Source organism: Chiloscyllium plagiosum, chromosome 7, assembly GCF_004010195.1.
Source record: "Chiloscyllium plagiosum isolate BGI_BamShark_2017 chromosome 7, ASM401019v2, whole genome shotgun sequence".
In the NCBI taxonomy this organism is placed as follows: Eukaryota; Metazoa; Chordata; class Chondrichthyes; order Orectolobiformes; family Hemiscylliidae; genus Chiloscyllium; species Chiloscyllium plagiosum.
In genome coordinates, this window is record NC_057716.1 from 84,601,913 (window position 1) to 84,618,738 (window position 16,826).

Sequence of the window (16,826 nt, forward strand, 5' to 3'; positions counted from 1 at the left end):
CTCACAAGAAGCTTGATTAAATGTTGTGACTGTATACCAATCTTCTGTGATTTTTGCACTAAGATACCCAGATCTCTCTGCATCTCAGAGCTCTGAAACCTCCCACCATTATATTATATGATTCTTTTTTATTGTTTCTGCAAAAATGAACAATTTCATACTTTCTCTCATTGTACCTCATTTCCAGATCTTTGACAACTCACTTAACTTATTTGTATCCCTTTGTAGGCTCCTCATATTCTCTGCTCAATTTCACCTTCCTCTGCATTTTTATCATCAGCAAATTTCACCATAATACCTTTAATCCCTTCATCAAAATCATTTATATAAATTGGGAAGAGTTGAGCCTCCAGCACTAACCCCTGTGGAACACCACTCATGACATCTTGTCAGCCTGAAAAATCCACACTCCTTCCTACTCTCTGCTTCCAGTTATCCAGCTAATCTTTTATCCATGTCAATATATTAATCCCAACAACATTAGCTTTTAACTTCCACAATAACCTGTGATGTAGCACCTAATCAAATGTTTTCTGGACATCCGAATATAAATACATCCACTGGTTGCCCTTTATCTACAGCATGATGCTTCTTCAAACAAATTCAAAAAGTTAGTTATTTTCGTCATTTATATAAATGATTTGAATGTGAGTATAAGAGGTATAGTTAGTAAGTTTGCAGATGACATCAAAATTGGAGATGTAGTGGACAGTGAAGAAGGTTACGTTAGATTACAACAGGATCTTGATCTGATTGGCCAATGGGCTGAGAAGTGGCAGATGGAGATTAATTCAGATAAATGCAAGGTGTGCATTTTGGGAAAGCAAATCTTAGCAGGACTATTACATTTCATAGTAAGGTCCCAGGGAGTGTTGCTGAACAAAGAGACCTTGGAGTGCAAGTCCATTGCACCTTGAAAGTGGAGTCACAGGTAGATAGGATAATGAAGAAGGCATTTGGTATGCTTTCCTTTATTAGTCAGAGTATTGAGTACAGGAATTGGGAGGTCATGTTGCGGCTGTACAGGACATTGGTTAGGCCACTGTTGGAATATTGCATGCAATTCTGGCCTCCTTCCTATCGGAAAGATGTTGTGAAACTTGAAATGGTTCAGAAAAGATTTACAAGGATGTTGCCAGCGTTGGAGGATTTGAGCTATAGGGAGAGGCTGAACAGGCTGGGTCTGTTTTTCCTGGAGCGTCGGAGGCTGAGGGGTGACCTTATAGAGGTTTACAAAATTATGAGGGGCATGGATAGGATAAATAGACAAAGTCTTTTCCCTGGGGTGGGGGAGTCCAAAACTAGAGGGCATAGGTTTAAGGTGAGAGGGGAAAGATATAAAAGAGACCTAAGGGGCAACTTTTTCACACAGTGGGTGGTGTGTGTTTGGAATGAACTGCCAGAGGATGTGGTGGAGTTTGGTACAATTGTAACATTTAAGAGGCATTTGGATGGGTATATGAATAGGAAGGGTTTGGAGGGATATGGGTTAGGTTTTGGCAAGTAGGACTAGATTGGGTTGGGATATCTGGTCGGCATGGACGGGTTGCACCGAAGGGTCTGTTTCCATGCTGTACATCTCTATGACTCTATGACTCTATGGTTTCCCCTTGAAAAAACTATATTGGGTCTACCTGATTACCTTGAACTTATCCAAATGTTTTTTAAATGCTTCTGACATTTTCCCTGTGATCGACGTTAAACTTACTGGCCTGTCATTTCCTGCTTACTGTCTCACTCCCTTTTTGAATAAAGCTCATACATAAGCTACTTTCCAATCTAATGAAACCTTCCCTGAACCTAATGAGTTTTGGAAAATTAAGAGCAATGCACCAAATATCTCACCAGCTACTTCTTTTGAGACCCAAGGATGATATTCATTAAGATCCAAGGACTTGTCAACTCACATTTCCAACAATCTACGCAGTAGCACTTCTCTAGTAATTTTATTTTCTTGAGTTCCTCCCTCCCTTTTATTTCCTAATTTCCTACTATTTCCAGGATGTTACTTGTATCCTCTTTCATGAAGACTGTTATAAAATATCTGTTCATTCTATCTACCATCGCTTTATCTTCTATCACTAGTTCTCTGGACTCATTTTCTGTAGAAACAATACTAACTTTGTTAACTCGTCATTTTTAACTATCTGAAGAAGTCTTTTCTATCTGTTTGTGTACTTTTGGCTAACTTTCTCTCATTTACTACTGCATTTCCATTGACTTATCCTTTAATCGAAATTGCCAGTTCACTTTCTAGTTAAATTGTTAGCTCTACTTTTATAATTTCTCATAATTTCTCTTGTTTAAGTTGATAATCTTGGAACTACGCTTTTCTCCTTTAAACCTCATTTAAAATTCAATCATTTTATGGTCACGTAGACTCACTTTCCCTCTGAGGTTAGTAATTAATCCTTTCTCATTGATTAAAACCAGGTTTAGTGTAGTTGGTATTATAACATGCTAGTCTAAGTGTCCTGAAAACATTCAATGAATGCTTCCTTTAGTCTACTTTTCCCATCTAATTTTCCAGTCTACATGTAGGTTAAAATCCCCAGGATAATTGTTGTTCTCTTTTGATATGGTTTCTTCCTTGATATCCTATCCTCTTTTGATATGGTTTCTTCTCATTATTTCTTCCTTGATATCCTATCCTATCCTGAAGAAGGGCTTATGCCCGAAACGTCGATTCTCCTGTTCCCTGGATGCTGCCTGACCTGCTGCGCTGTTCCAGCAACACATTTTCAGCTCTGATCTCCAGCATTCGCAGACCTCACTTTCTCCTATCCTATCCTACCACCTGGTTACATTTAGGGAGCCTATACCCAGCTAATCAGACTGTTTCTCTATTCTGGTTTCCTGAATTAAGGTCATCCCCCTCTAATATACCAAAATAGCTTTAACTAAAATTCATTAAAATAATCCTCTGTCCTTTCACAGTTCCCTATCCTTCTTCAATGTCACATATCCTTTAGTACTCATATCCCAATCTAAGTCATTCTGCAGTGATGTCTCTGCTATGGTCACGAGATCATACTTGCCTATCTTAATTTGTACTATTTGCTTTACTATTTCCTCTTCTCCTATTCACCAGAAGAAAAGCTAGGTAGTAACATTTCCTGACACACAATTTAGATTAGGTGCTTGGTGACTCCGGCTCGCCACTTGCTCCTCCGGTGGACAACATCTTGGACAGCAGTCACCAACATCCCAGGGCAGGCTCCATGGGCAGTGATAACCCACATCTCTCTGCATCTCAGAGCTCTGATTTTTGACATCAGACTCGTACCATTTTCAATGCACCTTCAATACAAATCTCCAAGCCACTCACAATATGGTTCTGCATTTATATGCTACATCTTGGAATGCCCCAGACCTTTCATTGTAATGCTCCTGCCAAGATATTTTATGCATGGGCACCAATCTCATAGAGTCATACCACCATAAAGCATAGAATCAGGTCCTGCTGCCGACCATGTCTATGCCAGTAAACAAACACCAGCTACAACAATCCTATTTATCTTCATTTGATCCATTGCCTACTACGCCCTGGATTTATTACAAGGTTCCCCACTCACTCTCTTAGCACTCAGAACATCTTTGCCTGGCTTTGCCTTTCCTTTTCTATTTTGTTCCCTCATGTAGAAATTAAGGGCTAATTTCTAAATCATTTAGCTCAGACACAAGGTCAGGCAACTAATCATAGTTGTCAGCAGTGATCAATCAGGGTTAGGCTGAATTGGGGGCATGCTTCTTTACAGTACCATGCTATATCAATCTCATACCTGCACAATTTGCGAGGAGCAGACACAGCAAATAATTCCTCCAGGTTTATAATCAAACTCATCTGCTATGGATTTTTTAATCAAACCTCTTTACATTAAGGGATTCTATTCTTAACAATTCTCTATATGTTGTCCCTTTCTCAGGAGCAACTGCTTGCCATATTCAATAGTGAGTTTTGAGAAGATTTGTAGCTCTGCTTGAGGTTCTGGATGTCACTTTGCATGCTGAGCTGGAAGGTTTGTTTTCAGATGTTTTGTCATCATACTAGGTAGCATCATCAGTGAGCCAGTGAAGTACTGGTGGTATGGCTCACTTTTTATTTATGTGTTTAGGTTTTCTTGGATTGGCATCGTCATTTGGTGTGGTGATGTCATTGCCTGTGGTGATGTAATTTCCTGTTCTTTTTCTCAGGGGGTAGTAAACTGGGATCCATGTCAATGTGTTTGTTGATAGAGTTCCAGTTGGAATGCCATGCTTCAAGGAATTCTCATGCGTGTCTCTGTTTGGCTTGTGCGAGGATGGATGTGTTGTCCCAGTCAAAGTGATATCTTTCCTCATCTGTATGTAAAGATACTGATGAGAGTGAGTCATGTATTTTTGTGGCTAGTTGATGTTCATGCATCCTGGTGGCTAGTGTTTTGTGTGCTTTTGTTACAGTTTCTTGCAAGGTATTTTGTAAATGACATTAGTTTTGCTTGTTGTCTATATAGGGTCTGTCAAGTTCATTAGCTGCTGTTTTAGTGTGTTGATGCTGTAAACTAATGTCATTTACAAAATACCTTGCAAGAACTGTAACAAACACTATATTGGACAAACAGGCAGAAAATTAACCACCAGGATACATGAACATCAACTAGCCACAAAAAGACATGACCCACTCTTACTAATATCTTTACATACAGATAAGGAAGGACACTACTTTGACTGGGACAACACATCCATCCTAGGACAAGCCAAACAGAGGCATGTACGAGAATTTCTAGAAGCATGGCACTCCAACTGGAACTCTATCAACAAACACATTGACTTGGATCCTATTTACCACACCCTGAGAAAAAAAGGAATAACATCACCACAGAAAATGACATCATCAACCCAAGGAAAGCTGAACACATAACTAAGAAGTGGGCTATACCACCAGTGCTTCACCGAGGCTCACCGATGATGTTACCTCGTATGGTGACGAACCATCTGAAAATGAACCTTCCAGCTCAGCGAGCAAACTTACATCCTGGCATATTCAATTTCAGCTAAGAGCTTTACAGAACTGCCCTAACTGAAGCTATATAAACATTTTTGCTTTGAAAGACATGTTTTTTTTTCCCTTAAACACACAAAACATTCTGTAGTTCTCTATCTGAAGGGATAGTGCACTACACTGTTTACTTTTTCTTTTATAAAATCTTTCAATGTAGATAAATTCCCATTTAGCCTCCAAAACTGTCTCTATCAGATTGTTATTTAAAAGACATCATCATGGTTACAAAAATACTTACAAGATAATCTTTACATCCCTTCAGACTCACAGAAAATCCATATGCCGCTACTTCAAATTCTAAATTCCAAACCCATAAGTAATTGGTATTAGCATATGTATGTCTAAATCACACATCTTAGATCACAATGAGAATTTTTTTTTCTCTTGAGCTCTAAGCCCATGAAACTCTCTTCGCAGTGAGTGATGGAGGTGCTGTCATGGAGCATTTTCAAGTCTGAGTTGGATAGATCGTTCACATAGAAGGGACTCAAAGGGTATTAGGGTCAAGCAGAACTAGAAAGTTGAGGAAATAACCAGACCAACCATGATCTTATTGAATGACAGAGGACTTTCAACGGACTATTCTACACCTGCTTTGAATTTGCATGTGACTGCTTAAAAAACATTAAAATTATCCTACCTATAGTATATCATGATGGGTCACTTTGCATCAGATCCAGTGAAATAACTTGAGTTCAAAATTGATATAAAGAAAATGAGAAACAACAATTTCTGATTCTGATTATGACACCAAAAGTTTAGGTTTCAAAGTTTTGTCTTAATGAACTAGAAAAATGGAACCTACTCTCTTCTCACTACTGACATCTCACATTAATTAATCATATCACTGTGGGGTGGCATGGTGGCTCAATGGTTAGCACTGCTGCCTCACAGTCTGGGACCTGGATTCAATTCCCATCTCGGGTGACTGTCTGCGTGGAGCTTGCATATTCTGTGGGTGTGCTCTGGTTTTCTCCCACAGTCCAAAAATGTGCAGGCTAGGTGAAATGGCTATGCTAAATTGCCCATAGTGTTAATCAAGGGTAAATATAGGGTAGCAGAATGGGTCTGGGTGGGTTACTCTTTGGAGGGTCAGTGTGGACTTGTTGGGTCAAATGGCCTGTTTCCATACTGGAGGGAATCTAACCTAATCACTGTACTAGTCTCTGGTTCATTTTGACCTTCCAGTTTTATAATTACAAGACAGTCAATACCTGGACAAAGTACATTTTCACCCACATGATCATTGAAGTCAATGCTATGCCCGCACATTTAATCTTTTTGTTGCATTAGTTGTTCAATCAAAATACCAACTTTTAAATTATTTTCAATAGCTTGCATGAAAGTACTTAAAGGAATAACTCAGGAAAGTGCCACAAACACAAGCAAAGCTCAAGCTGACAGAAGTTAGCTTTGCTCTGCATCATTTGTCATCTCATACATTATCTGTAAAAAATGACTCCAGATCAATTCACTCTTTTGAAAAGCTTCAAAGAATTCTTTACTTAGCTTTTAAATTATGATAGTTGAAGAGAAATGGGTGTCCCACCAAGAATGCGTGATAAAGTTTACCAAGGCCCAGTATGAATCAGGTCATCAGTTTGTCACATGTTCTGTTAGGTTTTTGTATTTCTTCATCAAATGTACAAGGTCACAAAACAAAAAAAGAGGTTTGGTTTATTCAGAATTCATGCAAGAGCTACTGCTTCAGCAGGCAATTTATTATCATGGCCCTAACAGTACAGCATCAGCATCAGTGCTCATTCCAAACATCATCTTTGGTGGTGTGTGACCCCTGAGCATGCACCAGCCAAACAACACATAACACCCCACTCTCAACATCCACTCCCACACATGCCCCCAGGTAAGCCCATGAGGCAGTCTTGTTCGACTTACATTCAACTTTAGGCAGGATTGATCACACTCCCTCCAGCTTGGCCGACACACCCAACCTTAATTCTTCAGGCCATGATTTTTTAAAATTTAGTGTAAGGGTGGGACTTCTTCCTGCTGAGATCTGCGGCGCCAGACTGGTAGACACAGGTAAGTGGTGGTGGTGGTGTCGGCACAAAGGACAGAGCAGTGTTGGGAGTTTGGCATGAGCAAAACTGTGACAGTGAATGGAGGGGGAGGGTGCAGGGCAACAGATCTGACTGGCATAGGAAGTGGCACCATCACCCCCAGCTCCAAACTTCACTTAATCAGGAGCCTGAAATGGTGAAACCTGATAGAATATACTTTGGGCAGAATCTCTCCTGAAATTCGATAACAAGAGCTGTAGCAGAACGAGGTCTCCTCTGCCACCCATAAAATCATCAAGCGGTGCAGAAATCCTGACATTTCAGGGTGGGTGTAAGGGGAGCTGCAGGTAAAGGGGGTGGCGGGGTAGGATGGTGAAGGGGGGATAGGTGAAGGCAGGTACAGGGTATGACCTGGTTGGTCAATGGGAGGAATGAATCCTGTTGGTGGCAGGGAGGAGTGGAAGGGAGGGGCTAGGAAGTGAGTCAGGGGATGGGAAGGGAGGTTATTTGAAATTGGAGAACTCAATGTTGAGTCCACCGGGCTATAGACTGCCCAGGCGGAAGGTGAGGTTTAGATTAGATTAGATTAGATTAGATTAGATTACTTACAGTGTGGAAACAGGCCCTTCGGCCCAACAAGTCCACACCGACCCGCCGAAGCGTAACCCACCCATACCCCTACATTTACCCCTTTACCTAACACTACGGGCAATTTAGCATGGCCAATTCACCTGACTTGCACATCTTTGGACTGTGGGAGGAAACCGGAGCCCCCGGAGGAAACCCACACAGACACGGGGAGAACGTGCAAACTCCACACAGTCAGTCGCCTGAGTCGGGAATTGAACCCGGGTCTCTGGCGCTGCGAGGCAGCAGTGCTAACCACTGTGCCACCGTGCCGCCCACTTGGAGGTGTTGTCCTCCAATTTATTGTTCGTTGTGGCAATGGAGGAGGCCAAGGATGGTTGAGGGAAATTAAACAGGGAGGTCCGGTCGCCCCTGCTGGCCCAACTGTTATGTTTGGCAAACCGTTCCTTACAATTACATTTGGTCTCCCCATTGTAGAGAAGACCATATGGGGAGCGCCTGATGCAGTAAACTAGATTGGAAGAGAGACAGGTGAACCACTGTCTCAATGGAAGGACTGTTTGGCCACCTGGATGGAGGTGAGGGATGCACCTTTCCTGGTTGCAGGAGAAGGAAGGCAGAGAGGGGTGGGGAGGGGAAGAGGTACTGGGGTCTAGTTGGAGTTGACAGAAGTGTTTAAGGATGATGTGTTGGATGCAGAGACTGGTGGGGTGGTAGGTGAGGACAGGGGGTCTCTGTCTTTATTGCATTGGGAGAGGAGTGGTTGACCACAGTGGAATAGGGAATGGAAGTGTTGCGGCAGAGGGCCTCCCAATGCAATAAAGACAGATTGTCCCTTGTTCTCACCTACCACCCCACCAGTCTCCGCATCCAACGCATCATCCTTAAACAGTTCAGCCAACTCCAACTAGACCTCACCAACAAGAACATCTTCCCCTCCCCACCCCTCTTCTTTTCGCAAGGGCTGTTCCCTTTGACAGTCCATGGTTTGTGCCAATCCCCCTGAGCCCCCAGATACCTTCCCGTGCAACCGGAAAAAATGCAAAACCTGCCGTCACACAAGCCCCCTCACCTCCATCCAGGGCCCCAAACAGCCCTTTCAGGTGAGACAGAGGCTCACCTGGCTCCATTCCGACCTAATTTACTGCATCAGGTTCTCCCGATGTGATCTTCTCTATATCGGGGAGACCAAACTTAAACTTAGGAAATGGTTCGGCGAGCGTTACAGCAAAACCCGCACGGGCTGATCGGACCTCCCACTCACCGCCCTTTTGAATTCCCCTTCGCACTCCCTTTCCGACATGACCATCCTCAGCCTCCTCCATTGCCGCGACGAACCACACTGCAAATTGGAGGAGCAACACTTCATCTTCCACCTCGGCAGCCTACAGCCTGAAGGACTCAACATTGAGTTCTCCAATTTCAGTAACCTCCCTCCCCATCCCCCGACTCCTTTCACAGTCCGTCTGCATCCCTTCCACTCCTCCCTGCCACCAATCTGATTCATTCCTCCCATTAACCAATCAGGTTGTACCCTCTGCCTGTCTTCACCTATCCCCACTTCACCATCTTGCTCCCACCACCCCATTTATCTGCAGCTCCCCCTATACCCACCCCCAGTCCTAAAGAAAGGTTACACCAGAAACATTGACTTCTTCACCTCATGCTGCCTGGCCTGTTGTGTTCTACCAGCTTCCTGTCTGTCTACTTTGGATTGCAGCATCTGCAATTTTTTTGTCTCTACCCATAAAATCATGGTAGGGTGGGGAGAGGCAAGCCAGTAGTAGGCATGCTACAAATAATATCATTCTTGAGTTAATCAGTCCACCTGCCAGTTCCCCTGCCCATTGGAGGCCCCTACATATCTGCCCATTTCCTGGAGAACAAGTATTAAAATACATGAGATATTTTTTAAACTTGCTAGAAGCTGATTTAAATGCTAGAAGAGTATTATCATATCCAGCTACCTTTCCAAAAACCTTTTAAAACTCAACAGCGGGGAGAGAGCATTTGAGTTGTACCCTCAGGAGGTGAATTCCAATTGGCAGTATGCATTATAAATGAGCTTGGCTGGGATCAGTATTTCAGTTTTTTTGTTTTCAAAACAAAGTTTGTTGTATAAAGCTTCACTAAATTTAATCAAAGACGTTTGAACATGTTTGATGTTTGAACATGTTTTGCTCATATGGAAACGTTTCTCTTTTATCTTTTTACTTCGGACATGAAATAATAGACAGAATTTAATAAGAGTACATGAGTATAATAGAAGTAGAGGGAGGTCACTCAGCCCCTAAAGCCTATTCTGCCATTCAGTATGATCGTGGCTGATCTGATTATTGCATATTCTCACTTAACCCCAATAACCTTTCATCCATTGCTTATCAAGAATCTACAAATTCCTTAAAAATATTCAAACAATCTGCATCCTCATTTTTTGAGAAAGAGAAGTTCAAATGCTAACAAGCTCTGAGAAAAAAAGCTTTACTTATCTGTTTTAAGTGGCTGACTCCTTATTTGGAAACATTGACCTTTAGTTCTAGGTCCTGATGAAGGGCTTTTGCCCGAAACGTCGATTTCAAAGCTCCTTGGATGCTGCCTAAACTGCTGTGCTCTTCCAGCACCACTAATCCAGAATCTGGGTTCCAGCATCTGCAGTCATTGTTTTTACTTCTTTACAACCACCCTATCAAGACCTCATTTGGACTTAAATAGAGTCATAAAGTCATAAAGATGTATAGCATGGAAACAGACCCTTTGGTACAGCTCATCCATGCCAACCAAATATCCTAACCTAATCTAGTCCCAGCGAGTTTTGAGAAGATTTGTAGCTCAGGTTGAGGTTTTGGATGTAGGTTTGCTCGCTGAACTGAAAGATTCATTTCCAGACATTTTGTTACCTTACTAGGTAACATCTTCAATGGACCTCACACAAAGCAATGCTGAAAATTCCTGCTTTCTATGTATATGTTTGGGTTTCTTTGGGTTGGTGATGTCATTTCCTGTGGTGATGTTATTTCCTGTGGTGAATTCACTTCCAGTTCCTTTTCTCAGGGGGTGGTAGATGGGGTCTAACTCAATGTGTTTGTTGACAAAGTTCCGGTTGGAATGCCATGCTTCTAGTCCCGTTTGCCAGCACTTGGCTCATATCCCTCTAAACCCTTCCTATTCATATACCCATCCAGACGCCTTTTAAATGCTGCAATTATACCAGCCTCCACCACTTCCTCTGGCAACTCATTCCATACACTCACCACCCTCTACGTGAGAAAGTCCCCTCTCACCCTAAATCTATGCCCTCTAGTTCTGGACTCCCCGACTCTAGGGAAAAGACCTTGTCTATTTATCCTATCCATGCCTCTCATGATTGTGTAAACCATTATAAGGTCACCCTTCAGCCTCTAACACTCCAGGGAAAACAGCACCAGCCTGTTCAGCCTTTCCTTGTAGCTCAAATCCTCCAACATCCTTGTAAATCTTTTCTGAACCCTTTCAAGTTCCACAACATCCTTCCAATAAGGAGACCAGAATTGCAGACAATATTCCAAATGTGGCCTAACAAATGTCTGTAAAGCCATAACATAACTCCCAACTCCTATACTCAATACTAGACCAATAAAGGAAAGCATACAAAATGCCTTCTTCACTGTTTTATCTACCTGCAAATCTACTTTCAAAGAACTATGAACCTGCACTCCAAGGTCTTTTGTTCAGCAACACTCCCCAAGGTTTTACCATTAAGTGTAGAAGTCCTGCTCTGATTTGCTTTTCCAAAGTGCAGGACATCGCATTTATCTGAGTTAAATTCCATCTGCCATTCCTCAGCCCACCTGATCATGAACCTGTTGTACTCTGAGGTAACCTTCTTTTCTGTCCATTACACCTCTAATTTTGGTGTCATTTGCAAACTTACTAACTATACCTTGTGGGCGGCACGGTAGCACAGTGGTTAGCACTGCTTCACAGCGCCAGAGATCCGGGTTCAATTCCCGCCTCAGGCGACTCTCTGTGTGGAGTTTGCACATTCTCCCCGTGTCTGCGTGGGTTTCCTCCGGGTGCTCCGGTTTCCTCCCACAATCCAAAAATGTGCAGGGGTTAGGTGAATTGGCCATGCTGAATTGCCCGTAGTGTTAGGTGAAGGGGTAAATGTAGGAGGGTGGGTTGCGCTTCGGCGGGTTGGTGTGGACTTGTTGGGCCGAAGGGCCTGTTTCCACACTGTAAGTAATCTAATCTAATCTAATCTAATACCTCTTACGTTGCCTTCAAAAATGAGATAATGAGAGTACAGGGATAGTATATTCCCATTAGGGTGAAAGAAAAAGCTGGTAGCTGTAAGGAAAGCTAGATGACTAGAGAAATTGAGGTTTTGGTTAATAAGTAGAAGGAAGCATATGTCAGGTATAGACGAGAGGGATCGAATGAATCCTTCGAAGAGTATAAAGGCAGGAGGAGTATGCTTAAGAGGGAAATCAGGAAGGCAAAAAGGGGAGATGAGATGGCTTTGGGAAATAAGGTTAAGGAGAATCCAAAGGGATTTTATAAATACAGTACATTAAGGACAAAAGGGTAGCTAGGGAGAGAATAAGGGCCCTCAAAATTCAGCAAGGCAGCCTATCTGTGGAACCACAGGAGATGGGGGAAATATTAAATGAGTATTTTGCATCAGTGTTTACTGTGGAGAAGGACATGGAAGATATAGAATGTGAGGAAATCAATGGTGACATCTTGAAAAATGTCCATATTACAGTTAGTAAGTTAAATGTTTCAGTCAAGTTGGCTCTTCTCTTCTCTTCTGAACTCCAGCGGATGCAAGCCTAGTCTGTCCAACCTTTCCCCATAAAGTATACCAACAAATCTCTAAACCTTCTCCAAGTCACCTCTCCCACACTAGCATCTGTCTTGAATAAGTAGGTCAGTACTGTGCGCAGCACTCCAGATGTGTTTTCATTGATACCCTGAATAAGGATAACTTTAGCACATCTAAATGCAATTCCCCTCGCAATATATGATGGCATTTTACAAGCTTTCCTAAATACTTGCATGCTAACTTTAGTGATTCATGCATTAGGGCGCACAGGTCTCTCTTCACCTCAGAGCTCTGCAATCTCTCACAATTTAGATAAAATGCTTCTTTTTCGTGCCTAGTGAAAACAGTACATGGTCAATATCACATTTTCCCATGATATATTCCATTTGCCAGATCTTTGCCAGTCATTTAACTTATCTGTATCCCTTTGAAGCATCCATATATTTTCTTCACAACTAACTTTCCTACTTATCTTTGTATCATCATCAAAATTAGTGATCAGACCTTCGATCCTTTCATCTACATAATTTATAAAAAGCTAGTCCCCAAGAGTGATGTCTGCGGCACAGTACTTAATATCAGCTTGAAGATGAGCCATTTATGACCAAAGTCTGTTTCTGTCAGTGAGCCAATCTTCTACCCATGCCAATATGTTAATCCCTACACTCTTAAGCTTTGACTTTCTTCAATAAACTTTTAATGTCACTTTATCAAACAGCTTCTGGAAAACCAAATGCCCTTGGTTGGGCTCCAATGTCGCTTTGACTTTTCCAACAGGTATTATTTAAAGCATTCGCAAACAAAGAGAATTGCTAAGCATTCTTTCTCTATCTAAGCCTGACATTATTCAGTGTGGTTGAACATCCAGATACAAATATAACTGATTATTATGGTGCACAAAGGTTGTTCAAAGTCTTGGCTCGTTAGGATCACATTGCAAGGCAACTTCATCATTGGCATTGTGGCATCTCAGCACCTACGTTGTCATTATGAGCTAACACCGTAAGCTGATAACTCAAGGGAGCAGAGATAAGCCATTGGGCTCATCAACTCTGCTCTGCCATTCAATGCAATCATGACTAATCTGTTAAAAATCACACAACACCAGGTTATAGTCCAACAGGTTTATTTTGGAAGCATTAGCTTTCAGAGCTTCCAAATAAACCTGTTGGGCTATAACCTACTGTTGTGTGATTTTTAACTTTGTGCACCTCAGTCCAACAGCGGAATCTCCAAATCATGGCTAATCTGGCTGTCCTCAGCTCCACTTCACTATCTATTCCTAGAACCCTTGATTCTCTACTGATTAAAAAATCCATTTATCTCAGTCTTATATATGCTTAATGACCTCTACAGCCATTAGAGATAAAGAAATCCATATATTCACTCTCTCTGAGAGAAGAAATCCTTCCTTATCTCTATTCCAACTGGGTAATTCCTTACTCTCAGATTATTCATTCTGATCCGAGACAGTCCCACAATGGGCAGCAACCTCTCCACCCTGTCAAACCTCAAAAAATCTTGTATGATTAGATTAGATTACTTACAGTGTGGAAACAGGCCCTTCGGCCCAACAAGTCCACACCGCCCCGCTGAAGCGCAATCCACCCATACCCCTACATTTACCCCTTACCTAACACCACGGGCAATTTAGTATGGCCAATTCACCTGACCTGCACATCTTTGGACTGTGGGAGGAAACCGGAGCACCCAGAGGAAACCCACGCAGACACGAGGAGAACGTGCAAACTCCACACAGTCAGTCGCCTGAGGCGGGAATTGAACCCCGGTCTCTGGCAGTGTGAGGCAGCAGTGCTAACCACTGTGCCACCGTGCCGCCCACTATGTTTCAATAAGTTGCCTCTCATTCTTCTCAACTCTAATGCACATAGGCCCAACATACTCAACCTCTCTTCATAGTTTTTTTATTCTAGGAAAAGCTAATTCTAGCAAAAGCAAAAGCTAGTGACCCAAACCACTACACATCCTTTCCAGTGAGTTTGCATTGAAGTTCACATTCTAATGAGAAATCAAATAAAATCTTTGCTAAATAGTTCAAAAATCATTGCACCACTTTCACTTTGCATCGCTGCATCTTCGATACAACCTTCAACTTGTCAGGATCCATACATATCCATGAAGCATGTACTTGACCTGGGCATCTTTAATTGTACCTTTTTCTTGTTCACATTGGGTCCATCTAATGAGTTCACTATATTTTGATTCTGGTATGCAATGAGCTTCTTCCATTGTGTCTCCGCATCCACAATCATAGCAGATCATCTACAATAGCTTACATTCAGTCAGGATCACTGATCTAAACAAATCTGTGTTGATACTCTTCTGAAGCAGTAGAAATGTCAAATAGCATATGCACAACCATCGGCATCTCCTAAAATGGATCCACAATGTCTTTAGGAAAGTTGCATTCATCCAGCTTCTCTTGCTAGTAACCATCTTTGGCCTTTCTCTTTCCATATTGTGGTAACATTTCTTCAATGTTGGCATGGGGAAGTGAGCTCTCTTCAAAGCTTCATTGACATCTTTTGGATCTATGCATATGTTCAGTTTTCTAGGCATTATCACTGCGGCTATGCTGCTAATCTAGTCTGTATCACTTTCAGTTACCATTTTTCTATCTTGTCTATCGAACTATTCTTAAGGACTTCTGGAACTGTCCTCAGCAGATGCTAAGTTGGCTTTGCACGATCATCCACTTTGGCATGGTGTTCTTCTGGAAGACATACCTGACCTATTAAAACATTTTGAAATCTTTTAGGATCTCAATAGCAGCCTATGACTTAGAGGCCTATGAAACACTGTGGATCTATACTGGCACATTTAGTACCCTGTCCAAGTTTCAGTCAGACTTGCTTCAGTTCAGAATAATGGAACTGAAACTCCAGAAGTTCATTCTTCCCAATACATGAGGTTCTAGCTCAATTTGCCCTCTTGACTTGTATATCATTCTATCAGATAGCTTCAGCCTTACTTTTGAGGGTTTCATTTTCAGATCATCATTTTGCACCAGTTCAAACAAGCCTATGCAACTCAAGATGTTGCACAAAGCATTAGTGTCTTTCTGACACTTCACATTCACTTGATGCTTCTGCAGTCATCTTTCTGTCAGTCACAAACCATTTATGATCTTTGAACCTGATGATATCAATACTGTGTAGTGAATAATCAGAATCATTGGCTGATATTTCACCAAAAGCAATCTTTATTGGCTACACACAAAACCAGAAATTACTAGAGAAACATGGCAGGTCTGACAGCATCAATGGTGATAATCAGAGTTGAAATGTTGAGTCCAGTGACACTTCTTCAGCTATCTTTGAGGTTTATACAAAGTAATTCAGCTTCTTATAGTTACCGCATTGCTTTTGCCATGTTTCCCATACTGTTTTTATGCAATGTTTATATTGCAACATTTCTATTCTGTGTATTGGTATGATGTTTCTGCTCTTTGTTTTGCATATAGAACATGGGACATATCTTTCTTCATTATTTACAATGTCTTGTTCTTGTTTAGATTAGAATGTCTCTTAGCAGCAATCAAAGCATTGTTTGTTCACCCATTAATACACTCCAGCTGGTCACAGAGTCAGAGAGATGTACAGAATGGAAACAGACCCTTCGGTCCAACTCGTCCATGCCAACCAGATAACCCAACCCAATCTAGTACCACCTGCCAGCACCAGTTGCCTTTTAAATGTTGCAATTGTACTAGCCTCCACCATTTCTTCTGGCAGCTCGTTCCACATACGTACCACTCTCTGCTTGAAAAAGCTGCCCCTTAGGTCTCTTTTATATCTTTTCCCCTCTCACCCTAAATCTATGCCCTCTATTTCTGGACTCCCCTACCCCAAGAAAACTACTTTGTCTACTTATCCTATCCGTGTCCCTCATGATTTTATAGATCTCTATAAATTGACAAATTCAGAAATGAGATGATCTTTCAGTTGTCCAAGCGCTCAGGATTCAACTAGGTGGAATACTGCATACAATTCTAGTTGTCGTTCTATAGGAAAGATGTTAAATCTGAGAGAGTGTAGAAAAGATTTACAGAGAAACCTTGATTATCTGAACGAGCTGGGCGGGCACTATTTCATTCGGATAATCGATTATTCGGTTAATTGATTCTTTGCCTTTCCTCTGAGGCTCGGAGTTTTCTGTAAAGTCCACTCCCCGTTCAGAAGACTAGGCAACAGCATGCCACGTGAGCCTCCACACCCTCTGCCCATCCCCAACCCCATCCAACACCGCCCCCCCAATTCTGTCCAATACCGCCCCACCAACCCCATCCAACACTGACCCTAACCTCATCCAACATCATTCCCCAACCTCATCCAACACCACCCCCCAAACC